The 27,619-nt window shown below is 51.5% G+C and overlaps 1 protein-coding gene and 1 long non-coding RNA gene across 13 annotated transcripts in view; one reads left to right on the forward strand and one right to left on the reverse strand.

Moving 5' to 3' along the window:
* The window catches only part of CUX1 (cut like homeobox 1), a 353,997-nt gene that overhangs the window by 123,336 nt on the left and 203,042 nt on the right, over nucleotides 1-27,619 (forward strand). The window lies entirely within an intron of this gene.
* On the reverse strand, nucleotides 15,164-27,551 carry LOC123616243 (uncharacterized). The gene is made up of 3 exons (XR_006724140.2): nucleotides 26,095-27,551; nucleotides 21,679-21,946; nucleotides 15,164-16,900 (listed from the first exon to the last, which is right to left on the reverse strand). It is a non-coding gene; the product is annotated as an uncharacterized LOC123616243 (long non-coding RNA).

The following is a 27,619-nucleotide window of genomic DNA, read 5'->3' on the forward strand; positions in this document are numbered from 1 at the left end:
TATTCATCTCTTCGTACTGGGTGGTGGGGGGCAGTGGGGGGCGGTGGTGGTAATGGTGAACAAGGCAGGCACAGATCCTACCGCCTGTGGTGGACCCGGCTATACATCCCTGGGATCCAGGGATTGGCCTTGGTTCGTTCTCCTCACCTCTTCTCACTCCTCAGAGGTCACTGCCACTGTTTGTGGGGTGGAGAGCAGAGGCGGGAGGGCATTGTGTGGAAGGAAGGAGAAGCAGAGGGTCAGGGATGGAGCCGCAGACCTGGTCTAGTCCTGATCCGGTCACTCACTTGTCAGCTTCACTGTCTGAAGTGGAACAGCAACCACGGTAAGGCTACCAGTCGTTTATTACCCGTCAGCACAGGCCAGTGTCTTAACTGGCCCTTCGCCCGTGGAATTTGCTTTACCTTCTCCGCAGCCCTGTGATGTAGGGTGGCTGTTTTTGCCCCTCCATCCCCTACAGAGAAGCTGAAGCTCGAAGACGAAATGGTAGAGCAGGGATTTGGATCCAGGCTTGGTGCCCAAGACAAGCACTCACTCCTCTCCTTACAGTAAACAGCAGATTGGCTCGAACGATCATTTCCCAAAACGTCTTCCAAAGAGCTCACGTTGGCAAAAGGCATTCCTGGGAAAAAGGCTAAGTGACCAGTTGACTTTTGGAAGCCCTGGGCACTGAGTGTCCAGTCCGTGATGGTGTTAATCCTTCTCTCGGTGCTGTCCATCCATTCAACACATACTCCCCAGACGCCCGGGGGGCAGTGCAGAGTCGTGGTTAAAGGACTTGAAGTCAGGATTCCGCCCTGCCACTTACTGTGTGACCTTGGGCGAGCACTTAACCCCTCTGTGTCTCAGCTGCCTCAGCTGTGAATCACCTACTCCACTGGGTGGTTATGAGAATTAGATGAGTTACTACAAATAAAGGACTCAGGGCAGCAGCCGGCACACGGTGAGTGCCTGGTGCGCACTGGAGGTTATTACTACTGTCACTATCGTTGCTGGTGTTGGCTCAGGGCATAGAATGGTGCGAAACACACCCCGATTCGAAGAGGTCAAAGGAGAGAATGCCGGCTTTGTTTTATGCAGAGTTGTACGTTCTCTTTTGCCATCATATTTGAACCACAGAAACACCCACCTGCATCCTAGAAACCACAGCCCCATGGGGCACACTTTGGAAATACTGGCTCGAGTGCCTGTGATGGCTTTGCCCAGATTCAGGATCCAGCAAGCAAACCTCACTGCCTCCAGACTATCTCCAGTCGGGGGAATGGCGTCATGTCAGAGTCAGAAGGGCCACCGCAGTCCACCAGCCCACACTGTCAAGGTGTGGGCCTCACGTGGAGCACAGTTGTGTTTAGACCAGAGCAGAAGAGGAGATCCCTTTCCGACACCCTGGTGATGAAATAGAAAGGCTTGTGGAGCAGGAGAGGGGGCCTTTCCCTTTGTGTGTGTGTGTATGGTTTAATGGTATCTGGGTATACATGTTTGTGTGTACGTAAGGTTTGATGGTGTGTTTGTGGTTTAATGGTATTTCGGTGTGGGTGGGGATGTGTGAATAAGGTTCAGCGGTGATGGTGGATTTTGGCAGAGCCCTCCCCACCCTTGGCCATCACACCTTTTGTTCTGTATTAAGCCCAGCTCTTAGAGAGCCCCTGACGATGACAAACCTGCTTCCAGCCAAATAGAAAAGTCACTGGCACGCTTTGCCTCTGCGCATCCTGGGAGACGGCAGGTCTGTGTATCTTCCTCAGACAGCAGCGTGTGGTTAGGGTCGCTTTCCTGATGCAGCCCTGTGGATCGCACCAGAAGAGCGGCAACATCCACCAAACCCCCACGGTGGCCGGAAATAATCAGCTCGTGTCCCAAGTTCAGGGAAATGGGCATCAGTGTCACGTCCACGTTGATTACACGGCGGGTCCTGATGAGCTCTCAGTTATCAGTGGCATCCACAAAGAATACAGCTTTCGTGCATCACAAATGTGACCTATCTAAACAGATCTGTTGGGACATAATAAAAATGAGATATTTAATCCTGTTGGAGGCTGTCTTTGAGTTTTGAGGTTTTAGCGGTCTCAAATCCCTGGGAAGAGGATGCCTCTGTGTTCTTTACACAGTGAAGATACAAGGTAATTCTTCTAGTTTTTAATGTGTTCACAAAATTGGAATCACCCTTTTCAAAAGTGTCTTTCTCCAGCCACAAATGGGGCCCTGTCCTTGACCTTCACTGTGCGAGTTCAGAGCGGAGGCGGGTGGGGCAGGGGCGGGTTTCATCGGCAGGTTCTGGGCACTGAGGAGGGCGTTTGCTGCCGTCGTCGGGGAGTGGAGCCAGCCCGCCTGGGTTGCACCCGGCTCTGGCACCTTTACTGCACTGTGACTTGAGGACGCTGTGCCTCGGTGTCCTCAACTGAAAATAGGGGTGATGGGGACGTTGTCGTGTGCTTTTAATGAGTCGTGCAAGTAAGCGTCAGAACAGAGTGCGGCCCGGAGGAAGGGCACGTAAGCATAGGTTACTGATGTGGCATCCACGTGACTCCCAGGGGGCCAGAGCGAGCTGAGGAGGTGCACCGCCGGTCACTGAGATCGGGGGAGGAGCCAGGAGCCTGGGAAGCACCCCTGTGTCTCTCTTGTGGACACTGTGGCTGTCCATGCCGGACACCAGCGCTCTGGGTCCCAGGTGGGTCCCCGCTCTCAGCACTTACGGTGATGGGCAGGGGCAGCCTGAGAACAGACAGGTGGGTTTTAAAAATATGACATGGTACTGTAGCAGTGTTATGCCAGTAAAAGGTCATGAGGGGCAGAATGGTATTAAAATCCCCAAATGAGAGGTTGAGTTCTGTCGGAGGATCAGAGAAGGCGATACTTGAGTTAGACCCTTCAGGCTGGGCAGCCTTGGTGGGCGGTGTTCCGGTCTCGGGGTGTCAGGGGGCCTTGTCTGGAGATGCTGACCATGAAGCAGGTTGTCTCCCCCGACGCTCACCTTCTGTGGTTTGGGGCTGTCCTGCCCTCGTTCCCCATGTATCAGGGGCTGGTAGCATTTACAGCGGGGAACATTCTAGAGAAAGGGGAGTAGCCTACAGGAAACGGTGAGCCGTCCTTATTGCTGGATTACTGGGCACGGGGGAAGACCTGAATTAACGTGTGTTTTATTATCAAAAAGCTCTCTATTGCTTGTGGAGCAAGAGACGAAGGAGAGAGAGGAGGCAGGCGGGGGTGAGCCCGTGTGCAGGGTTGTCGAGGGGAGGGAGGGCTTTTTGCTGGATGATTGTGCCAGTGATGGAGGCCCGCCCTTCCCCTCCCCTGCTGAGTGCCAGGGCCCCTGCCCCGGGGGGCACTTGCTGTCAGGCAGTTTGCTGCCCTTGGGGAAGGGAAGTTGGCGGGGAAGTGATGAGAGGAGGGGACCACCTGGGTCTGGGTTCATACAGCTGCTTCTCCCCAGGAGCTGTCCTCACAGTCATCGTCCTGACCCAGATCTGTGAGGGTCTCAGCTTTGCTCAGACGTGCCTTTTCATGCCCCATGTGTCCTGAGCATCCCCGGTGACCAGAGACTGCTCGGTGACAGAAGACTTCGTGCTCAGTGATCAGGACCTGGTTTCTCTCTCACATGTGGTGGTGATATGATCCAGTCTGTGCTGTGGAAAGGCCATTCTGGGGGAGGTGGCAATGAGCAGTGAGGGGCTTGCCTGACCTCACCCCACTGGTACTGACTCCCCAGTCCCGCCCAGACCTTTCCTCTGGGGCCCCTCAGTGCTGCCATGTGCCCTGGCCCGATGTTCCCAAGTCCCCTGTGAGACACGGTTGAGAAGGGAGGGCACAGGTGGCCTTGTGGCTGCTCCCATCACCTGTGTCTCTGCTGGCTCATTATCTGCGTGTCATTGCCATCTACCCGTTTTATCCGCAGTCCTGCGGGGCTCCCCTCATACCACCAGTGTGATTCTCTGGCTGAGATCCTCCAGAATAGTGCCCAAGGTGTCCTGGATGGACGAGCAGGGGGCCTTTTCACAAGGACATGACATGGACCATTTCCTGAGCATTTACTTGGTACTGGCCTCTTGCCAGGACGTCCCCACTGTGCGTGAGAGACTTGATAAGTCCATCCCAGCACCGACACCCAGTCCCATGACTTGGGTCCCAGCTGCCTTTGAAAGGGCCTGTTTAGAATCTTTTTCCGTTTAACACATTTTTGACTTAGCTAAGTGTCTTTTTCAAACACTAATAAAGCCTTAACAGCTTCTGAAACACCGCACTAGACCTGAGAGCGGCTGACAATTTGGATTCCATCTCCAGTGGGAAAGATTCAAAACTGCAGGTTTTAGGAGCTTTTTAAAAGCTTCTTGTTTGTGTAATGTGCACTGCACACAAATTCTTTTGCAAATAATGGTCTGCAACTGCTTTAAAGAAATAAACTCCACTTGCTAAGCTGGGGCACGTATCTGTCAATGGTAAAACCACAAACACACATTCTATTAGCTGAATTGTTTAATTAAACCACATCCTTGAAATGATTCTCGCCACATGAAGGGATGACACGTATACCACACTTTCTGAAAAGATATGTAAAGGGTCCCCAGAAACAAATAACCAGAATTTATCCTAGACAAGTCATTTCCTCTCTCTAGACCTATTTTCTCAACTGTAAAATGAGGTAGCAGGCTTGGGGAACAGCCACAAAATCCTTGGGATAATGCAGTTTGAAGATTCTCTGTTGCCTGGAATAACTGTAATGCCATAGATGTTTTATCCATTTTCACCCTCTATCTGCACATGCAGGTTAAATGGTAGGAGAGTCCTGTATCAAATGCAGAGTCAAAATATGAGAATCAAGAGGCCAAGGCTATGGTCCAGGTGGTTCTCCTGGTCAACCCCATTCAGGCTTACCCTTGCTTTTTTTAATTCATTTTTGGGGGGGGGGAGGTAATTAGGTTTATTGATTTATTTTTCTTAATGGAGGTACTGGGGATTGAACCCAGGACCTCATGCGTGCTAGGCATGTCTACCACTGAAATATACCCTCCCCCTCCTCTTGCTTTTCATGTGGCTCAGAACTCTGGGCATGCGGGTGGTGAGGGCCCAGGGGGAGTCTGTTGAATCCTTCAGCCCTTTCTGGGATGTCCCTGCTGCCCGAATGGGAGGCAGAGCTGGGGAGGGGAGATCCAAGGCTGGCCCAGTTCCGCAGTCCATCTGCTGTGCGGCCCTGGGCCTCCTTATTTGTCCTCCCCCCACGGCCCCCTTCCTCGTCAGTAAAGAGAGCTGGCCAGGCCACCTCATGGGCCAGTAGCACGAACTCATGGAGGTGAAGCCTGGGGTGTTCCAGCAAGCACGCAGCAGCTGATGACTCCAGTCACCCTAAGACCACCTGGACTGACTTAAGTGCATAGCACCCAGATCTCCCCAAGCCCCAAAGAGAGAAAGCTTGAGATGCGATCGGGAAGGTCCAAATCTGTTACAAACAAAAGTGATCAAGTCATACTTTTTTGAAATGTCACTTCCTTTTTGAGCAAAACTCGAATCCTCATAGTAAAGCAAAACTCTGGTGTTAAGTTGGTCCTGAAGTTTCAGCTTTTCCAACATGCAGGTTTGGAGAATCCTGTGCTTGCAGTGGTTGAAAGGAACTTAAGATGTACCAGTTCTTTCAAAATTGTGAAGCAGAGACAAAAATAGTTTGAAGCTGAATTTTTAAGCCTCTTTTGGCCAGATCAAAGAAACCCAAACTTCTAAAAATACCAAATTAGCTTTTTAAGCATAGTTTCTATCTTTAGTTGAAAAATATGTGTGCTGTGTGCTCCCGGGGCCTCCTTAAATGTATCCATTGATATTAGCATTTACCTTGAAAAATGAGGCATTTGGCCTACGCTAATAATTAAGTCGCTTTCTCTGTCCTTGACTTTCCCCTCCTGGTGTCAGGATTCAACCATGTAGACTGAAGCCTCCTCCCTTTTCCTTTCTGAGTTCAGCCCTGTCTTCTTGAAGAAGCTGATCATGGTCCAGGTTATATTCCTGAAAACCAAGATGAACAGACATAGGATGACACTTCCAGCGTGCGCGTCCAAAGTTGGCTCTTCCTCCTTAGGGCAGCATCTGAGATGCTTGAGTGTGGGTCGCAGGTGTGTTCTGTGATGCTCCCTGGAGCAGATCGGCCTTTCTAATTGCCGTGCTCGTTAAATTTTAAATCAGTTTTCACTTTCCTAACAAGTGTTGACTAACCGCCACAGAAAATGGCCCAGAGTCCTGTGGACTGAGGGGGCCAGGTGGCCTAGGGTAGGAGACGTGGGACAGACCATTCAGAGAGGTAGTTAGGCTTGACTTTCAGTGCTTCCATTACAGGTGTGTTCGAGACAGAGCTTCTTGCCATGCCGTTGACTGTGGGGAGCACAGGGTGGGGTGCAGCTCTCCCCGTGTGGGTGTTGAGGGAAACACCGTCCTAGACACAGGCTTCCGTAGGCAGCCCAGACCCGCGCCCCCTGCCCCCCGACCCTGCACCAGGCATGGTACAGGGGGGCTGGCACTGGACCACCCTCCCAGGATTGCTGAGCCTAATCTCCAGGAGTGGGTCTCCCCAGGCCTACCCTCGGAGGGAAGAGATGCCCAGGGCTGTCCCGGGACTTTGGGTGGGACATCTCTGCCAGTTTCGCTTTGTTAAGAGGAGAGGGGACAAAGGAACAGTACAGTGGAAAGAAGGGGCAGTGACTTTTATTAAACACCTAATTTCTGTGCCAGGCACCCAGCTGAGCACATCCACACACATTAGCTAATTAAATCCTCACAATCCCCCTGGAAAGATGCTTTCTCCATTTTGCATCTAGGAGACTGAGGTTCATAATGGTTCTTGGCTGGCCCAGGGTGGGGCTGCCAGGAGGTGGTGGAGCTGACATCGAGTCCAGGTGAGTCTGACCCTAAAACCACGCTCTTGCCACTATGCCATCTCTGCCCTGTGGGTTGGTTGTGTTCTGCCTGCTGCCAAAAGGATTTCAGATGGCTTGCAAAGGTGCAGCAAACAAGGCAATGAGGCTGGGAGCTGGTGGGAAGGAAAAGAAATAAAGGGAGGGAAAAAAGGGTGATTAGACCCTGAGTGGGGTGACCTTCCAAAATTATGTTCCCCAGACCCCGTACACTTCACAGTGACAAGACACAGACTTGATTGTGAGCTTCCCAGCACCCAGTGTGAAGAGGGCAACCAGATGAGTCACATGACTCACACACAAACAAAACTAAAAACAAAGCTTTCCTTTAGGAAATGCACAGATCTCCTGGTGTTGTAAAAATTGCTCCCCAGGATCCTCATGAAGAGTATTTTAAGCTCGGTTTTATTGCTCAGAAGTTTCTGGCAAGCACATGCCATTGGCATTATCTTCTAGATGAACAGAGGTAGCATTACATCTGTCTGAAAGAGGAAGGAAAGAAAATTACAGGCCCGTTTTTGGAGTGGATGTTTATTTCTCAAGGTAGAGGTACTTCTGTCTGATTTATGAGGTGTGGGTGACGCTTTGATTTTAGCTACAGGGCAAATGTGGCATGTGAAATACTGACCCTCAGTAGCAGAGAAGAACCCCCACCCCGCTTAAATCTGCTTGGTTCTGAGTGGGGGCCGGGGGAGCTTACGGAGCCCATATCACTGACAGCCTGGGAGCGGCAGGGGCCCAGGGAGGCTCCGACCCGTGGGCACAGCTGCTCTCTGACTCTCCCTTGACTTTTGCTTGCCAGTGGTCTGTTCTGCTGCGTTCACATCATAGAACGTGCCCTCAGCACATCCTTTGTAATCACAGGATTGGGTTCAGCCACCAGAGGGAGAGACTTTCCTTACTCCTCACAGCCCTTAGTCCTGTTTCCAAAACTCCTGGGAAGGACCCTGGCCTAGTGCAGGGCCCACGCCTCTTCTCGACCAGGTTGCTATGGGCAGTGGGGCGACCACGTGCTGGCTTGGGGGAGGGAGGTGAAGCGTCTCCCAGAGGAGGAGGCCCCAGTGACCCAGGACGCCTCCCAGGCACACTCTCTCTAGCTGTCGTGGGTGGCAGGAGGGGCCCAGGAGCCCACTGCATGGTGCCCAGCAGGCACCGTTCCTCCTCCACAGTCAGAGATGTGGCCTCATGCCTGCAAGGAGTCACGCCTGTCACCACTGAGCCCAACAGGGTTCCAATCAGTGACCTGCAGGTGAAAACCTCCCGATCCAATTACTGACCCGTCCAGCCAGCTTCTGCTTTCCTTTATTTGATTCTAAAAAATGACACTTGCGCTGTAGAGGTTTGCTTCTCGGGCGGCTGAAATCAGTGCTTCCACATTCTGGTACTTTTCAGGAGGGAAGAATGAATTTGTCCTCGTCCAGGCACTCACTTCCAGCAGAATGCAGAGCCTGGGCACCTTTGGGTTTTCCTTGTAGTCTGAACTCACTTCCCAGTGGCTCTGTGACCTCAGCAGGCGCGACTCATCTCACACTCATGTGGCAGCCCCTCGGAGGCACGTGTGTTTTGTGAGAGGCTATCTCAACCCTCCCCATCAAGCCAACGCCAGGATGCCTCCCGCTCATGGGAGAGCTGGAGACTGGAGGGAACAAGTTTGCTTTGACCACTTGAATTAAGTTGGATGTACCTCTAGAAAGATGCACACTCCCTTATGTATAAATCCAGTCAACTTTCCCAAACTGAACTCACCCACGTTCCAACACCCAGATCAGCAACATTCCCAGCACCCCCAGAAGTCCCCCTCAGGAACCCCAGCATTGGGAAAAAAAGTTTTAAAGAGGGAAAGAAAAACAACATTTATCAATTAGCCTTTATGGGACAGGCTCTGTGCAGACCTCCCCCCCCCCCCACCCCAAATCCTCATTTGAAAGATTAGGACTTGGACCCTAGGATGAGTGACCCGAGCCACAGCTACAGAACCAAGTCTCCTAAAGTCCCAGCCTGGTGCGCTCTCATCTAAACCATGCTCTTGAGTTTCCTTCTTCCCTATCTTTTATAGATTGTTAGGAAGTGAGATACCACATTAAAATTTCCAAAACTTCTTATGAAATCCAAAGTGTTGTGTAATGATTAAGATAGAAACTGGGAAACGAGAGCTTTTAATCCCAGCTTACAGGAAATTCTAACTAGTAGGAAATCTAATTCAGGCAGTCCTGGGAAACATCACACACTCCAAGATGAAAGTCAGCTAAATTGGGATCTAATTCTATAATCTAAATATAGATGGAGATATATTACAGGTTGTCCTTTTTAGCTTAGGAGAGGATCATTCACTCTAAAGAGTGCCTTTTGTGTCAGAGAGAAGAGCGGCTGGCCGTGGTGACAGTCAGAAAGGCAAGGAGGGCCTTTTACTTTTTGATTCCTTAGTCTTTATTTTCTTAAATTTGACAATAAGTATGTATTTGTGCATTACATGTGTAATAAATGAATTTAAAGGGCCAGAGGCAGGACAGCTTAGCAGAGTGTTTGCGGTGCAGACAGGAGGCATGTGAGTGGCATTTGCCATGACGGTGACTATGGAGGGTGAAGGTGGTCAGATGCTGTCACCCATCTGTGGAACAGAGCCCCCCTAGAATTGACATGCAACGGCTCTTTTATTTTTAAAATATTTTATTACAAAATTAAGATGCTCATGAAAATTAAACCACTACAGATGGCAAAACAAACAAAAAAAAAAACCAAAGCCCCCCCCCCCATTTCAGAGATCACCAGTGTTAGGTGCACGGTATACAATTATTTTTTTTTTTTAGAAATACAGTCAGTTTACAATGTTCTGTCAATTTCTGGTGCACAACAACTGTTTCAGTCATACAAATACATACATATATTCCCTTTCATATTCTTTTTCATTACAGGTTACTACAAGATACTGAATATAGTTCCCTGTGCTCTACAGTAGGAACTTGTTGTTTATTGATTTTATATATGATAGTATCTGCAAATCTTGAACTCCCAATTTATCCCTTCCCACCCCTTTCCCCGCGATAACCATAAATTTGTTTTCTATGTCTCTGTAGAGTTACTTGTTTTGATTATTGTTTTTTCTCCATGAGACTTTAAGGGCAGGCATCTCTGTCTTGTCCATGGGATCATCTCAAGCATTGGGAACAGTCTTTTGCATACAGTAGGCAGTACATAAATGTCTGAGGGATGCGTGAACACTGCAGCAGACATCTTTGTTCACAAGTCTTTGACCGCTTGTGCGAGCATGACTGTGGGATGGATTCTTATGTATGACATTGCTGGCCCAAAGGGTATATATGTACGTGTTTCCCTTTTCTGGTTCCGCCAACTTGGCACCAAAAATGGCGGCCTCAGTTGTCACTCACTCCTCACCAGGTGGGCAGAAAGGACAGTTTTCCTCACAGGCTCACTAGCGCTAGGTGAGTCAGTTATTTACTCTTCCACTGGTAAAAAAAATACATGTGTATTCCTTTAAGTTCATTGAGGCTGAGCATCTCTTAGTATGTTTATCAGCCAACAGTATCTCCTGCGTGACTGTCTCTTGATGTCCTTTGCTGATTTTTTTCATAGGTTGTTGCCTGTCTTCTTGGTCCTTCTTGGCTTCTAGTGAGTGTAGTGTTGATTCTTTCTCTCTTATATACTGCAGATATTTTCCCTGAGCCCTGTCACTTGTCTTGTAAATATAAATATGTTTTTTCTATATCCTCTTACAGTAATTGAGGAGTTCTGGGTTTTCATTTGATTTTTTTCATCTGACAGCATTTTTGTGTACGGAGTGGATCTAACTGGTTTTTTTTTTTCCCCAAAGGGATAGATAAATTTCCCAGGGTAGTATTCTTTTAAATATTCTGAATAAAAGGGAATAAAAATTGGTCTTTGAGAGATGGGGATTGTGAACCAAAAACACACATAGGAATCTTTCCTTAAAAACCCAGACCAGGAGCAGGGGCTTAAAATGAATTTTCCCTAAAAGCCAAAACTTGTAGAAGTGGTCACCTGAGGGCTTTCCAGAGAGCTGCAATTGAACATTTCTACCATCCCTTCCCTCTTCTTTCTCTTACTTTTCGAGCAGCCATTAAAGCCTGATGACTAAGTGGGGAGCTCAGTGGTAGAGTACGTGCTCAGCATGCACAAGGTCCTGGGTTCAATCCCCAGTGCCTCCATTAAAATAAATAAATAAACCTCATTACCGCCCCCCAACCAAAAAATTAAAAAAAAGATCTGACGACAGTGTAAACGTGGCTGCATTTTGGCCTTTAGGACCCTAGCATAATCACACATTGAAAAACTCTAAATTTACACAGGTCTGCTGTGTCTCGTTGTTCTCGAGGTGTAAAGCTTTCGTGTGCCTCTTTTGCACAGCCGTCCTGCATTGCGGCTCAGGGGAAGCATTACAGAGAATGATTGAATTAGGCTCCATTCCATTTCAGTGGGACTGAAACTAGAATTTGAATATCCTTTTCCTTTCCTCCTTTTCACTTCCCCTTAACTAATGCAGTTCAGATCACATAGTCGCCCAGCTTGGACCCTCTTATGCCTTCCTCCTGCCCTTCCCTGCGCCGTGGGAAGCCTGCACCCCCCGCCCAGCGCTCCAGCCCCGACAGCACGCCCTGCCCTTGCCTCAGTCTGTGCCCCGTGAGTCCTCCTTCCCGGCACGCCCAGGAGTCCCAGCACCCATGGCCCAATCTCAGCTTATCATCCTGTGATGGTCATACTCTGTCTCTCCTGTCTACCCCTACTTGGATGTCAGCCCCACAAGAGCAGGGACCTTTTGGTGGTCATTTCACTCTGTGCCTGCAGCCCCCGGCACAGAGCCTGGGACGTAATAGGTGCTCAGTAAATATCCATTGACCGGCTGGCTGGGTATTCTTGAGGACAGGATAATGGCCCGTGATCACAAGTTACAGGGGGCTTCCCACCCTTTCCCATAAAGCTGGGAGCGCCCATTTAAAAAGCTGGGAGCGCCCATTTAATCTGTGAGGAACTTAACGCCTGTACAAGCTGTACAGATGTAAGCTCTCAGAGGAACATTTTTACTGCTCAGAAAATGTTCCAGCAGGCAACAGGAGAGACACTAACACGCCCCAGCCTGTGAGGCTGGGAAGTGGGTTCTGGGTTCCCTGTGAGGCAGGCTGGTGCACCGGCCCCCGGGCAGAAGGGGGAGGGGAGGCTCCTGGGGCTGTCACCCTGGAGCTGATCATCACATACAGAAGAGCCAAGTTTAAATTCGGTAATGCTTATAAGTTTGAGTCTTTTGGCAAAAGCCCAAGCATAGAAAATTGATGTTATTCGATCTTGAATTGCAATTAGATAAACCACATAATTAATTATCAGTATACGATTGTAAATCAAATATTGGGTCAAAAGGATCCCTGCTGCTGTCTTCCCTGTGTAATAGTAACTCAGAAACAGCCTGAAGTCAGAGAGACCCAGCGGCTCTTAATTAGCCCGTGAGTGGGGGTTGGAGGGCCCCCTCACTGGGCTCCCGCTTCTTTTGTCCTCATTCATTTGTTCCCTCAGGGACTGTGTTTTGAGCACCTGTGGCCGCCAGGCCCGTGGTAGGCACTGGAGGCGGTGCGCTGGTGGGCGGAGGGCCTTCAAGCCAGCGCTGCGCTCATGAAGCAGAGACAGTGGGGTGACTGGGCCGCGGAGGCCGTGATTAATATTGTGATAAAAGAGGGCCTCCCGGGGCAGTGACGCTGCCTGCCAGGAATACCATCTCACAGCCAAAGAACTTTTGTAGGAACAGACCCGACTCTTCCCTACCTGGCGCCGGGACAGAGAAAGACCGTCTACAGGAAGGGGCAGGTCGCTTCCCAGGCGGGCCCCGAGGCTCGGGCTTTTCCTCCCCTCTGCCCCACGGGGCGGCGGCTGCGATGCTGGCGGCCCCCTCCTGCTCTTAGCCGGCTCCTTACCATTCACTTCCCCAGCCAGGCAGGCAACCCCGTGATCCTCCTGGGCCCAGAAGCCGAGGCTCCCTGCCCTGTGCGGGGCTCTTGCCCCAGGAGGAGCCCACGTGCCCTTCCCCTCCTGTCTCTGAAGCCAGCCTTTGCATCCAGTTTCCTAGCTGCTTGACCCCAGCGTTGTTGTTGTTGTTTAAAACCACCCAGTTACATGCTGTGTCTTTTGTAATTTTGAAGAAAAAAAAAAAACGGAAAATTGATTTGTGCACATCAGGCTCGGTTTAGTGAGCACTGCAGATGCCCCTCCCTGGCCACCGGAGCTGAGCAGCGGGAGGTCTGTGACAGGAACACTCCTCCCCTGCCTTTTGTGAGTCCTGACCCAGCACATCCCCATCCCCCTGGCCTTGCTCTGTGTTCTCCACTGCCCTTACCGGCTCCTAATCCACTGTCTGTCTGTCTGTCCCCTCTCCCCGCCTTAGGATGTCAGTTCCATGAGTACAAAAACTTGTTTCGTTTCTGTATCCATCAGAGTGGCTGGCCTATCAGTAGGCACTGAAATGTCCACTTAATGAACGATGACTAACAGGTCAGAGCACGGAAGGTTTGTCAGGCCTGGGCTTCCTGGAACCACCGATTGATAACTGGCCAGACGAGGGCGGTGAGCCCTTCCCAGGGGGGCTCTCAGTCATTCTCTTCCACAGATGTGTGTTCATTAAAATTACATCTAAAGGGTTCCGAATGGTGTTTAAATTGTGAATGCAGATGTCAGGGGCTCTGAAGTTTCCAGCCTCGACTCTTATGAAACCAGGGAGGTTTCGTGGGCTCACCGAGGCAGGAGAGGGAAAGTTCACACTTGTTTTCTGTATTCACCAGGATGACCTGAAATAAGAAAGTAGCAAAGGCAAGAAAGCAAACCAAACCCCGGGAGGTTGTGCAAGCGTGTGTATCTTTGCAGGTGTCTTCTTGCCCGTTGATGGCTGGATTTTCTCTTGACCTGCATTTCAGGCTAAAAGGTATGACTCAGCTACGGCCAGTGATACACCAATAAAAAGTCGTTTACCTCTTCTGTCGTGGGGAGTGCTGACGTGTCCCCAGGAAGCAGAAGAGGCTGGGGTGTCCGGTAGCCATCAGCCTACCCCTCCTCCTCCATCACCCCCCACCCCATACACACCACCAACACCAGAGTCCCTGAACACACTCTCATCTCGTAGACAGTGCAGGAGGGAGGCAGCTCTGGATTTAGTGTTAAGGAAAGGAAGGAAAGGTCACAGGGCCTCTTGAGTTTCCTCATCTGCACAAGGACAGTGTTAATCCCCCCAGGCAGGGACAGAGGACCCCCGTAGTGTATGGTGGATTGCAGTGTGTTGTGCCCGAGTGAAGCCCTTGTCAATCAGCCAGTTCATTCATGCAGCCAGTAGTTACTGACAGAAGGAATATTACACAGCCACTAAAATCTAAAATCACCAATACTGTTCAGAAATGTGGAGATGTTTATGTTAGCGCGACAACGAGGCCGGCCACAAGGACTGTGGGGCCAGAAGAGTAAAACTCTGCTCAGGATTTGGGGTGGGTTGTGGGCATTTCAAATTAAAAAAAATCTCTCTTTAATGCTGTCATTTGTAGTCTCCTTAAAATAATTCTCCTTAAGGTAGCAACTCCTCTTGTAGAAATTAAATCTTGAAAAAGAAAGGGAAAAGAAAGTATTTGCATAAAACTCAGCCCAAGTGCGGGCTCCTCCCCCAGGAGCTCTGCTTCCCCATGTCCCATCCATCACCTAGTGTTCCTCCTTCCGCGGAGTGTGGGGTTCAGTCTTCCTCCTGCTGCAGGACCCCCGCCCTGCTGTGGCCCATCACACTCAGCAGTCACTTACGTGTGGATCGCAGCCAGCGGACTGTAAGGTATTGTGTATGGGCCCTGTGTCTTATTTATCTTTATTTCCTCATCGGTGAACATGTACGTGTACCTCCTAGGGATAAGATGAGTGGGTGAGTCACCCTTCTATACCTGTTTTCTAATCTGTAAAATGTATCCACCCTGCAGGATGGTTGCGAGACAACATATATGGAAACCTCGGTATTGGTCCTAGTCCACAAAGGGCACTCAAGTAAATATCCTCCTCCATCTTTTGTGGCTTTCCTTTTCAAGTGCTCAGACTGTTCTCTTTAAAAATAATAAAACAATTGTTTGCAACCAGACCTGCCCTGCACTAGATCAGGCCACCTTTATGTAACTGTTCTGTGAGTGTCCCACGGGCCTCATGCTCCCAGAGCTGTGCTTTCAAAGTGATGCCCCGCACGGCCCAGGCCCAGCAGTGGAAAGTGGCTCCAGCCTGGGAAAACTAGATGTCAGAGAAGAACACTGGAGGTGGCTGGCATCCGATGCAAAGCCTGGTCATAAAACCAGCGCGTTCTCGGTACAAAACGAGCGCTGGTTAAAAATAAAACGTACCAGAAGAAATATATTTGAATACGAGGGCACTGCAAACAGTTTCGCAAGGTATTAAGAGCGCATTAATCTTAATTTTATTATATATGAAAGTTTCTAACTTTTCAAATAATGCAGTTTTCGTTGGTTTAAAATGTCTGAGAATTATAGAGCTATTTGGTGTGGCTGTCAGGCAGGGACTCCTGCCATTTATTGGGGCCCTGGTTTTATTTAATAGCCAGATGAATGGAACAGTTAATAAAAGAAATATTGCTTTATTCCCTGACATTTATGTCCTTGGTTTCCAATAAAGAATTGAAATTATGAATAGTTGATGGTTTAAATTGATGTTTTATGTTGAACGCTAGCTATAATTTGCCCTCTGAGGATTGTAATACCGAGAAACAGATGGTTTTTCACAGTAACAAATTGCTGTGTGTATACAGTCTACAGTCTTGGCTTTCAGACACTTTCACCTTTGGTTCCGAGCTGCCCTGCTGCTGGCAGACGGGGGGAGATGGAGCGTCTCTGGGAAGGGGCTTCCTGCGCTGGGGGGGACACAGCCAGCCCCCCACCCCCACCCCCGGGGTTCAGCTGGGGTTCAGATTGGAACACAGGGAAGTGCTGTGCCCCAGACACAGCTGGTACCTGCAGTTCAGGCAGGGTGTGGGGAGCCGGGGCCAAGAGGAGCTGGCTGCCTTCTGAAGCAGCTCATCCAAGGTCATGGTGGCAGCTCCAAGGTCACCCGCAGCGTTGCTGAGAGTTCTAGTCCAAGACCATGTGCACTGCAGACTTGACAGTCCCAGAACAGGCAGAGAGATGCAGCGGAGACGTGTTGTTACGTTTTGTGGGTGCCCCCGTGGCTGGCCAGGTGACCTAGAGACATCCCTGAGCGCCCTGATCTCAGTTTCCTCTTCTGTAAAATGTGACCGGCAGCAGGAACCGCCCCCTTTCCTGTTATGGTGATTGAATGGGATCCATAAAACAGCATGTAGCGCAGCGCAGGGTACAGAGCACAGTGCCCAGTAAATAGTGATGGTGTCGCTGAGCGTGAGAAACGCAACTTACAAAGCAGACTGATGTGGGGTGAATCTTACTGTCACAAAAGCTTCCTTGTTCTTCAGGGCAAGTTCCCACAGGTGTTCTGTAAACAGGCTACGCAGTAGGGCTGCAGAAATTTACTTTCCAGAACCTTTTCGAGGAATGTGGCTTCTTTGGAGCGAGGCACCTGACACAGTGACACTCCAGAGTGTCTCCGTGCTGTTGGCCTCTGAGGCGCCCTCCTGGGAGGAGGACCCGGGCTGTCTCAGGCCCGACAGCTGCTGAAGCCAGTGCATCTCCGATGGAAGCTTGGAGCCTGTTAAACCACTGAAATGTGAACCAGAGCCCCTGGTAGACAATTCAAGAACACTTACAGTTAGGAAATGGTGCCTGGCTTTATGTGTAATTTTGCTCAAGTGATAATAACACTTGGTAATTGGAATTGGTAATGATGCACTCGGGGTTAGATCTTGATATTTTTGTAAAATTTCATCAGTTGAGATCAGTGGTTCTATCTTCCCCAAGAAGAATGTTGAATTCCCATGTTTTTCCTTGTTTTGGTTGCGATCCAAGAGCTTGTTTTCAAGGCATTTATTTGTTACTTAGAATGCAGAGCTCTTTCTACAAGGAAAGAAAATACAAAAATGTTTGTGCTCTCAGTTGATTGGATTAAAACCCTATTCATCTTGTGACTCACTTAAGAGAGAACTAGAAGCATTTCCCGAACACTTATTACGTGCTCCATTGTATCCTTTTACTTAATCCTCCCAAGGAGGGCGAGAGGCAGGGCCCTTCCAGGGGCCCCATCATCGTGCTGGGGAGGGACGCAGCCTGGATCAGGCCTGGTCTCTGCTCACCTGCTTCCGTGAGGATCCCAGGGACGAGGCATGGAGGCCAGCCCCGTGGGCCCCGTGGCCTGAAGCAGGTGGGGCTCCGGAGATAAGAAGTAGTACTGGGTTGGCGTCAGAAGACCAGGGCCTGACCCTGGACCCCACTGCTCTAGAGCAGGCATCTTTCCAGACCTCGTCCCCACTGTCCCACGGGGTCACTGATCTCGAATGCTCTTTCTCCAGCACTAAGCTCATCCTCTCAGGGCCCTACTTCAGATCCTTCAGCATCTGCCTGTGGCCCAAGGCCAAGTCCGACTCCTTCCCCGGGAGCCATGATGACTGCCCTAGCGTGTCTCCAGGCTTGCTGGGCTCCGTGGAATTCCATGAGCACTGCCTGCATCCCAGTCCCCCTGCTCCCGCTCCTGCCCCATCTCTGCTTCCCTCACTGCTCCGCAGAGACCCTGCCAGCCCAGGACCTCCGCCTCTGAGGAACGCGAGGGGCTGTGATCCTCGTTTACTTCCAGGTCAGCGCCACCTCATCCTATCACAGTGCCCAGCGCGCAGCCCGCGCCGTACGCACAGGACCAGATGCGTGCAGGTGTCCTCGCATGAGGCGCCGCGGGCTCGGGGGCACTGCTTTCGTCCTAATCGTGAGATTCTTCGCGGGGAGGGGGTTTTGTAGGACCCGCCGTTCGATTCCAACTCAGATACTCTAAGAGCACAGTAACTTACTGGCAATAGTTCCTAATAGAGTTTCATGGAAGAAATGATGAGTCCAAGACCACTGCTTATTTTGAAGTCCGTGGTAGATTAGAGTCATGTTACGAAAGTTCTGAAATTTTTTTTCATTAAAGAGAAATGTGTTTTTAAAAAAAAAAAAAAGGAAAAGAAAAGAAAATTAAAAACAGAAATGTGCTTCGTGGCTGACCATTAGGGCTCGTTATCCTGGTTACTCCATGTGGCCGTGGAGCCCGTCGGGCTCCCCTGCATGAAACAAGGGCAGGGACGGCGTCCCTCTTGGTCACTGAGGTGTCCCGGCGATCGGAGGGGCCTCAGGAGAGCTGGTCAGACATGAAAGGGCAAATTAACAGAATCAGCCTGGCCCCGTGCAATTCCTTACGCAGATTAAAAACAAATACACAGTGTCCTTTACCCTGGAAAGACGTCTAAACTATTGACAAGAAAAGCCAAGGTCAGGAAAGGGGACGGTCTTGGTGGCAGAAACTGCTCGGAATGAGTCACCCTGGTGTCTGCTAAGTGTCCCCAGCTCACTCCTCACAGCTCGTATCATCCCTGTTAGGGGGCTGGGGTCAGAGGTGAGAAATCCAGACTGAACCCTGAAGTTCTCAGTGAGCTGCAAAGAAAGTGTCACCTCTCCCGGCAGCTGTGAAAGCTTGAAGCTCTATTTGTGGTGTCCACGCCCTGGGCGGCTTAGCTTTCCTGAAGACTCCTTTCCACCAGCCGCAGGCCTCTCCGATGAGTCAGCGCCTCCGTCCCCCTTCCCCTCCTGCCTCAGATCTCCCCGAAGTCCCATGGCTCTCGGCTGCTGTTTTCCTTTCATTCCCAAGGCACTGCGCTACTCAGGCCTACCCTGCAGCCTGCGGACAGCCTCCCAGTCTCTGGCTGTGGCCTGACCAACCCTCTCCATCACCATCGTCCTCAGGGTCTTCCTGACTCCTCAGGGCCTTTGGAACGAGGCCTCCACATTGACCACACTCCAGGGCTCTTTGAGATGCGTCCCATTCGCCAGTACCAAACATTGTCTCTGCCTAACACTCAGGCATCCGGAGCCCCTCCAGGAGCAGAATCTGCCGTGTTCCAGGGCCCTTGGGCTTGCTCCTCTTTCCCTTTCTGCCTGTCAACACCCAGGGTCCCTCTGTGAACTTCCCAGGCCCTCTCTCCCGCCCACAGCTCCTTCCTCGCCCTGTCTTGCCTTCCTGCATGGCGCACCCCCTCTGCCACTAGACTTGGAACCAGAGACCCCAGATGGTGTCTGATCCCAACGTTGTCCCCAGGAATACCTCGCCTAGGACTCTGTGTGCACTGAGCAATGGTAACAAGGATGCCAGTAGCCGGAGTGGCTGGCTTTACGGTTAGGTGCAGTGCTTGGCGCCGTACAGCCATTATTTCATGTGACCTCGCAGCCTCCTGGGGAGGGGTAATCATCTCTTGATTTCACAGATGGGAAAATGCAGGCTCAGAAGCACTAGGAAGGTTTCCAGGCTCTCACAGAAGGTCACAGAGCTACCAAGGGGCAGAACTCAAACCCAAACCCAAACCCAAGTCACTGCTGGCCATGCCCAGCATTAATTTCAGCTAAAGGTCATGATGTTTAAGAGTTCGAGGGCATTTTGGAGTTGATGGGGGGCAGCAATGTGGTTTGATGGAAACTGATGCTGGAGTGGTGATCACCTGGGTTCTCGAGTGAGTTGGGGCCCAGCTGGAGGGCAGGTGCCATGTCCTGAACCGCCAGCACCGTTTCCTCCAGCTCTTCCACATCCTCAGCTCCTGCCCCAATACTCTGTCACCCCTGCTGCACAGATTCCAGGTGTATGGAGAGCAGGAGGGCAGTGACACGGTAGACCAGGGTGGGGATGTGAACCCCCCACCACCCCCAAAAGAAGACACTGGAAATGTAGTGTCTGCACACACTTTCTGTGGCTGTCACTTGTATGTGGATTTTTATGCTCTGGGGAGTAACTCTGAATGAAATGACAGCCTCACCACAGTGGAGACAAGTGGAGAGGCTGAGAGGCGGGAGTCATCTACCCCCGTGTGGATCCTGCAGCCTCAGCCCCGCCGGGGAGAGCAGGTGCAGATGGCAGTTACGCGGGTTCCACTCCACGTATGTCCCTGCTCATCTGCCCCAGAACTTCTCCAAGCTCGTACCGTTATGTCCCCCTTTGACAGGTGAGGGACCCTAAGGCTCCGTGGGGCCCAGCGCTATGGTTAGTTGGAGAGAAAGCCCGTTTGGGTCCTTCTTCCCTCCTGTGCATGTTTCTGGGTGCATCTGCTGTAGATCGATGTTTGGGTAAACGGCTTTGTGTCAGAATAACATCTGCGTGCAGATAAAGAGTCAAGGGGGGTATATAGAGAAAATGAACTTGAAAGCAGACCAGATAAGCGCAGTAGCTGCTGCACGGGAGTCACAAGACCCGGGACTTCCCTGCGTCTGGTCGGGGAGAACCACTTGGCTGTCTGTCCTGCCGTCACCCCCCAGCCCTTAGCCTTTGTACCTGACAGTGCGGCTCACTGTCCTGATGGAATGCGCTGGAGGGGGAGGGTGGCCAGTTGCAGTCACAGAATAAAGGCCACAGGAGGATTTCAGAGTTCCTTTTTCCTTTCAGTATGTTTTTTTTTTATATCGTGACTGAGCCTAGTCAGTGCTTTTAAAACCTCCCACCGGTGCGAACTAGTGCACAGGGACACAGGTGGCAAGGCTGGCGTCCCCCACCCTGGGATCAGAAGGAAAGCACTTCCCCAGGGGCTCATGAGACCCCGCACTGCCAGTTTCACTTCATTGAAAACACTGTCCATAAGGAAAAGTTTGCAGCAAAACACTGGGTTCCCACCACCACCGCGGGCAGAGTGGTTGAAGGGCCCTAGAAGGCTGGCTAAAGTGTTGTACTCAAGAGAAGCCTGCCACATGGGCGGGGTGGTCAGGGTCACTGCTGAGACCGCAGTCATGGTCTGTGTCCCAGGAAAGTGCAGCCACAGTCACAGGGGGTCAGGGCGGAAAAGGGCTTGGGAGGTTCACAGTGAGTTCCTTGACGCTCCAGGGCCAGTGGGGAGGGGGCCAGCCTAAAAACCACCCGCACCATCTCCAGCCTGAGCCACTCGGTTTTCATCTGTGCTGCGGTATTGTGCGTCCCTGGAAAGTTTTGTTTGAAAACAGTCTTCTACAACTGAAGACACAAAAAAGTTTGTAAATCACTAGCTTAAACTCCAGCCTATTCCTTTCTGGAGTTGGGGATCTCAGGCCCATGGAAGGGAGGTAACCAGCTAGTGGGCTGGGTCTCAGCTGCCACCTCACCTCAGATGCCACCTGTGACTGCTGGGTCCCGGAGGGAGGGCCAGGCAGCGTCCCGGCTGTGTGCCCAGGGCCCAGCCGGGGGCTCCGTGCATGTTCGTAAATGAAATAGATGCCTCCCGAGCGGCTTTATGGCCCACGGGGTGACACTGATTTAGGTCTTATTTCAGAGAAGGAAACCCACATACTAAAGAGCAAACATCTGACCGCGGTGCCTGTGTCTGGACGAGGAGCCACAGACTGTTAGGGGCTTAAACCTGGGGTGCGGGCTGCCCAGGCTTCCATCTTCTCTTGTATTATTTGCGGGGTTTTTGTTTATGGCAGTTGTATACTTTTAGAAAATAAAATAGTTCCATCTTCAATCGGGAATAATAAAAAATGTGTGAGTGTGTAGGACCTCCAGCCCGCGGGTCTGGGGGCCTCTGACCGCCCGAGGAGGGCCGGGGCTCGCTGCGCCGACCGCATCCAGCTCTGGTCCCGTCTCCCTGGGCTTCAGCTTGTCCCTGTATGAACAGAAGGGCTTAGCCCCAAGTCCTTACCTTTTCCAACATTCTCCAGCTTCTGGGCGTGGCGACAGGTCTCACGAAGGCAGTTAGGATCCGGAGAAAACACTTGGCCGGTCCAGGGCAGATTTCGAGGGATGCCCAAGACCAGGTCACAGGTCAGAGGCTGCCACACTTCGGCGGGAGGTGGGGGCTGAGAGCTGCAGCTGCTCTGGTGAGGGGAGAGTGTCTGGCGTCCACTGGGGGTGGCTCTGAGGCCTCCCTCAGGGGCACTGACCTTCCCGTTTCCGAGTATGTCAGGGAACTGTTGATGCAGGAAAGAAGCAAACTGCCGCTCAGCGAGACCGTACTGCTCTGCGGTTGATGAATTTATTCATCCCTCCCACACCCAGGGCAGAGTAGGAGCAGCTCCACGCTTCCTTGCTGTGTGGCCTACGCAGGCTTCTGAACCTCTCTGAGCAGTTTGGACAGGGCTGGCCCTGCTGGCTGTTGTCCTCTCCTCGCCACCCACTCTGTCCCCAACCCCTTCCCTCTGGCCTCAGCCACCATCCCCGAACCGTGTCTCCAAGGGCCGAGGACACTCTCAAGCCTCATCTTTTTTTTTTTAACATTTATTTTTTTACTGAAGTATAGTCAGTTACAATGTGTACAGCATAATGTCCTAGTCATGCATGCGTGTGTGTGTGTGTGTGTGTGTGTGTGTGTGTGTATACACATACATATATTGATTTTCATAAAAAATTATTACAAGATAATGAATATAGTTCCCTCAAGCCTCATCTTAATCACCCCATCACTCAAAAATGCACTCCTCCCTTCTTCTGTGACTGCCCTCACCTAGGTCCCCCACCTCATCACACCCTCCCTGGCTTCCTGGGGTCCCCTCCCTCTGTCACTGTGGTGCTCCCGGGAGCAGCACATGGCCCGTTACACCTACATTGTCTATGCTGGAGGCTGGGCCCTTCCCAAAGCTGCAGTTCGTTATTCTCTGTCCTTTGAGCTCCAAACCCAACCAGCTCTGGGTCCATTTACCCAGCTGCCTTCTGTGCATCAAACCCGGCGTGTCCACGGCTGACGAATGTCTCCGCTTGCTCAAGCTCCCCACCTCCCTGTTGGTGGCCCCATTGCCCACAGACCCCTGCCTGCCTGCAGCCCAGAAGTGACCGCACAAGGACTCCCCCCTTATCAACATGGTACCAGGACTGGCTGGTTTTATCTCCTAAGGGCCTTGACTCATTCATTTTTCTCTCTCTCATACCTGAGGAGTCACCATCCTTTTATTTTTGTATTGTTTTTTATTTTACCTAGGTCTCCTAGATCTGTTAGTGATACCTTGGTGATAATCTCTCTGAGACATCTTGGCCGCACACACACCTTGAATTGGCTTTCCCTGCCCAGAGACTTGCACAGGGACCTGCGCTGAAGGCGTCCCCTTTCTCTGTTGTTGCCTTCGGTAACCTATGTGTTACCTGCCTTCCAAGGATGTCACAGAGGGTCTTGGTTTAGTTTTGGGAAGGCATTTGAGAACTCAGAGCATTGTCTTGTTGCAGAAGAGAAACACGGTTTTGGTGCCAGGCCATGGGCCTTTGTGGAGAACTGTTGGGGTTTGGGGTCTCCAGGCACAAGCCATCCCACCCCCTGCCCCAGCTCCCACTATTTTGCCTGGATTTCTTGGGACTCTGCCTCAGCTTCTCCTGAGAAGGCGCCTTAAAGCCACCCTGGCTTACCTATTCCTGCCACGTGGGCTCCAGAGGACGTTGCCTGTACAACCCGCAGGCACCGTGCGTGGTGGCAGAGCGCCTGCTGTTTCTGTCATTCTTTTAAAACTGAACGAGTTATCTTATAAGACAACCAGCTGAACCTGCAGGTGTCCAATGTGGCCTTCTGCCTTCTGATGAAACGATCTTAACCAGATATCTCTGAGGTGCGGGTCAGGTATGATAAATGCTGGCAGAACTTCAGGTAACCATTTACTTGGGAAGTAATTTTGGTTACAGAATTAAAAAGTGCAAAAAAAAAGAAGTAACCCTGTAGACTATTATAAAATGTCTTTAGATGGCAGTGGTGAAAACTTAAGATTTATTTGTGCCAAACTCTGGTCGATGCTGGAAAAGCACATGGCTCTGGCCCTGGTCCCGCAGGCAAGCCGACATCATCCTGGTGAACACAGAGCGATTTGTGTTTACGGGGACTCAGCAGATTGGTGGGTAGCTCGCAGTCAGCTTGGCAGTGCTTATGCGTATTTATCCAAGAGCTGCGGGGCCATCTGCCTATTTTACATTTTGGTGGAGATGTCTGACCTTTTGTGGAGGAGAACTTCCCGGGGAGGCCGCGCACATGAGGATGGCTGGAAGGTGACCTTGGGCACCACCCAACCTGCCGTCCTCTGTCCCAGGTCGGTACCGGGCAGGGGGTCAGTGGGAAAGCCGCACCGAATTGGATCCCAGGCTCTCGAGCCCATCTGCCCCTCGGAATCCCTGCAGGCCTTTGGAGTGGACGGCAGCCGGGCCCAGCTGCTGGGGCATCTTTTTTGTTTGTTTGTTTTTCTTACTTTATTTTTTTAATGGAAATGCTGGGGATTGAACCCAGGTCCTCGTGCATGCTAAGATGCACTCTGCCACTGAGCTATACCGTCCCCCATGCTCAGGCATCTTGCGGGGAGTCATTCTTTTGGGTTTGTCTGTCCCTCGCCAGGTGTGCCTGGAGGGCCCCCAGCAGATCTGGAGGTGGCAGCACCACCGCGAACACACCGAGGGAGAAAGTGAAATGATGCTCCAAAATGCAGAGCTTCCATTATGACTCCCTCCCTCCCTCCCTTCTTTCCTTCCTTCCATACAACCCCCTTGCTGTCTTCTTTCTCCTCTACTGTGGCCCGCTCCTGACCTTGCCATCCACTGAGTCCCCATAAAAACTGTGCACCCCCTTTAAGTACCTGTCCAAAGCAGCCTCCTCTAGAAACTTCTCTGACACACTCATCTCGATGGGGCCGCTCTTCCCAGGGCCCCTCCTCAGCACTTTGTGTGCACTTTAGCCCAGCACTGGGCTGGCCACAGCTGGGCGCTTGTCTTCTTTCCTCCCTGTTTTATAGTTGGGGTTAGGAAGTTGCTGGAAGCACGAGCCCGTGAGTGGAGGAGGCCGGCAGGTGCGGCTCAGAGCCCCGCTGTGGGCTGAGGCTTCTCCCTTCCCAGGGTGAGGCTCTCTGGGAGGGCTAACAAGGATCAGAGTGCCTGGACGTAAGGCCCCCCTCCTCCCCAGGTCTGCTGGCCCCACCGGCACCCACACAGTGGTTCTCACCAGCCTCCCCTGTCTCAGGGATTCCGGGCCACGGGAGCACACGCTATCCACGTGTCAACCACTCAGCTCACACTCGCACTTACTATGTCTGAAACCGCAGGGCTCAGACCTGGGGCTGTGTGCCCCCCGTCTCCACCCCAGGACCTAACTAACACAGAGCCAGGTACTGTGCCTTCAGAGCCTCAGGAAAAGTCGCCTCTGCTTCATCACGTTTCCTAGGCGACCACGGCCCCCACTGCAGAGCTGAACCTGGGCGTGCAGAGATGAGGCAGCCGCTCCTGCCCCAGGGCGGGGGCGTCCCGGCACAGGACATCCCCCGGGCCGAGGTTCACCCAGGACTGCCTGAAAGGCATCCGCCGTTTAATCTGCCGCCAGCACTGCCTGTCACAGAAGAAGCCATTTTTCCACACCCTGCGTGGGCCTGTAGGGTTTCAGGAAGGAGAAAAAGGGAGGGGCTTGGCTCTCCCCACTTCAGTCTTCCTGAAAGTGAACCCATCACTAGTGAAAAAAACTGGCCTTTTTCTTTCAGTTGAAGTTTGTTGATTTACAGTGTTGTGTTAGTTTCTGGTGTACAGCATAGTGATTCAGTTACACATATATTCATACTCTTTTCCATTATAGGCCATTACAAGGTATTGAATGCAGTTCCCTGTGCTGTACAGTAGGACCTTGTTGTTTACACAAATTGGCCTTTTGGAACCACAAGAGCAGCCTCGGCATCTGGGCCCCAAGCAGGCCCTGGCGGGGCGGAGGGCCCACTTCCCAGGGTGCTCTGCAGCCCACGTGGGCAGGGAGCTGCTTCCTGGTCTACAGGCCTGCATCCAGCTCTTTCTTCCTCCTTTTCTGAAGTCTGGGGAAGTTGTTATGTCAGGGGGATGATAGATAAAGGCCCCTGACCTCCCAGGTTTGTGGCAGGGCTTTGAAGTGTGTTTCCTCTTGGCCCTCAGGCCACACCTTTGCGCTGCCTCCTGCGGAGCTTCCCTCCTCCCGCCACCCTCCTCCCGGCCCTGCAGACCGGCAGGAAGGACACGATGGCCCTGCTGGGCCACCAAATCCTGCGTCTCTCGGAGCATCTGCTGTCCCACACCAGCTCGAGGTGGGGAGAGCTGATTGTTAGGGAGAGAAGGGCCGGCCAGTTCTTGGGGTGCCCATCATTACCTGGTTGTGCTTGCGTGAAAGGCAGCTCTCACCTCCTCTCCCGTGGGGTCCCCCTCACTCTCCACGGGCTGTGCCTCCATGTGCCCCTTTGAACTTCATTGATGATGACCACGTTAAAAGATTACTTAGAAATCTCAATCTTCTGGCAAAGACACCAGCTCGGGAGCCAGCTTTTCTTTGATGTATGTCAGCTGCTTCCAGGCGGCAGGACAGCCACCACTCCTGGAGCGAACCCCACAATTAGAGCATTTGAGTGTGGTTTCTGCTCCACTGAGGCCTGTGACAGATCGCCCGAGAAGACCCCCTGACAGAGGGTGATGTGTTCATCTGCAGCAGGACTGCTGCGGCCAGATCTCTTCCAAGATTAAACCTTCCCGAGGGTCTGGGCTGCCCCGTGAGCCGTCCGGCTGCGGGTTTAAGATTACTGACAAATGTATTGAATTAGATCTGCTTTAAAATGGCCTAGGTTGTGAAGCTTTTACGTTTGGTAAGGAAATGAAATCCTTTATCCCAAACCAGAGCCTGTCGGTCTTGTCGGCGGCGTGTGGGTGCAGCGTGTTTTCAAGCGTCTCTATTTTGAGTTGTTTGTAAAAGCAGCTGCCCCGACTTGAGACACATGTGTCTTTAGCTCCCCTCCTGACGTTAGAACTAAAATAGAAATCGGACTCTGTCTGCAGCCTCTCTAGCAGGCAACTTGTCAATGAAACCACTTCCAAATGTTTTCCTGAGCACGTGTTCACCCAGCTTCTTTCTCATCTGCCTTGTGGGGAAATAACTTTTTTGGTTCTAAAGAGTTTTAAACAGTTTCTTCTCTGGAGAGCATCATCTATTCCATGCATTTTGAACTTTAAAAAGTTCCCTGTAGAATCGGTCACCCTCATCCTGCATTAGATTCCTCCACAAGTAACCAGGTTGTGGGCACCAGGCATCCTCCTTCAAAGGTTCATTTGCACTTTTTAGCAAACTATTTATTTGATGGGGTCTGTGCCATTCCCCAGAAGGCGAACAGGTTAGGTGAGGGCTCACCAGTATTTAGGGAAAGCTATTTTAAAACATTATTTACTCTTGGCCAATGTCCTGCAGCCTTCACTTGGAGAATTCATGGGATAGCTTGGGGTGTTTTAAAAAGTGACTGAGCTCCCCCACCCGTCAGGCTTGGGCTGGAAGGGCATCCATGAGCGTTTATCTCCGATATTCCCGAGAGCTCCAGCTGATCTCTCCCTCCTGAACAAAGTAACTTTTCATTTTGGGTTCCTTGGCTTTTAACTGAAAAGCTCTTGTTTATTGAGCTGTGATGGTAGGGGGAGGAGGAAGCATGGGGGAGAGAAATGCCTGTTCTCCACTTTTACCTTCTTTAACAGACATTTACATCAAATGCACCCTATTTTCCTGGCCCTGTGCTGAGAACAGAAACATCAGTAAGGCATGGCTCAGCCCACAGGGGCGTCTCAGGGAGGTCTGGGACCTGTAAACAGGGTGTCTGGAGTTTTGGGGACCCAGAACCAACACTCAGTTCTTCCTTGGC

Source organism: Camelus bactrianus, chromosome 18 (genome assembly GCF_048773025.1).
Source record: "Camelus bactrianus isolate YW-2024 breed Bactrian camel chromosome 18, ASM4877302v1, whole genome shotgun sequence".
NCBI lineage: Eukaryota > Metazoa > Chordata > Mammalia > Artiodactyla > Camelidae > Camelus > Camelus bactrianus.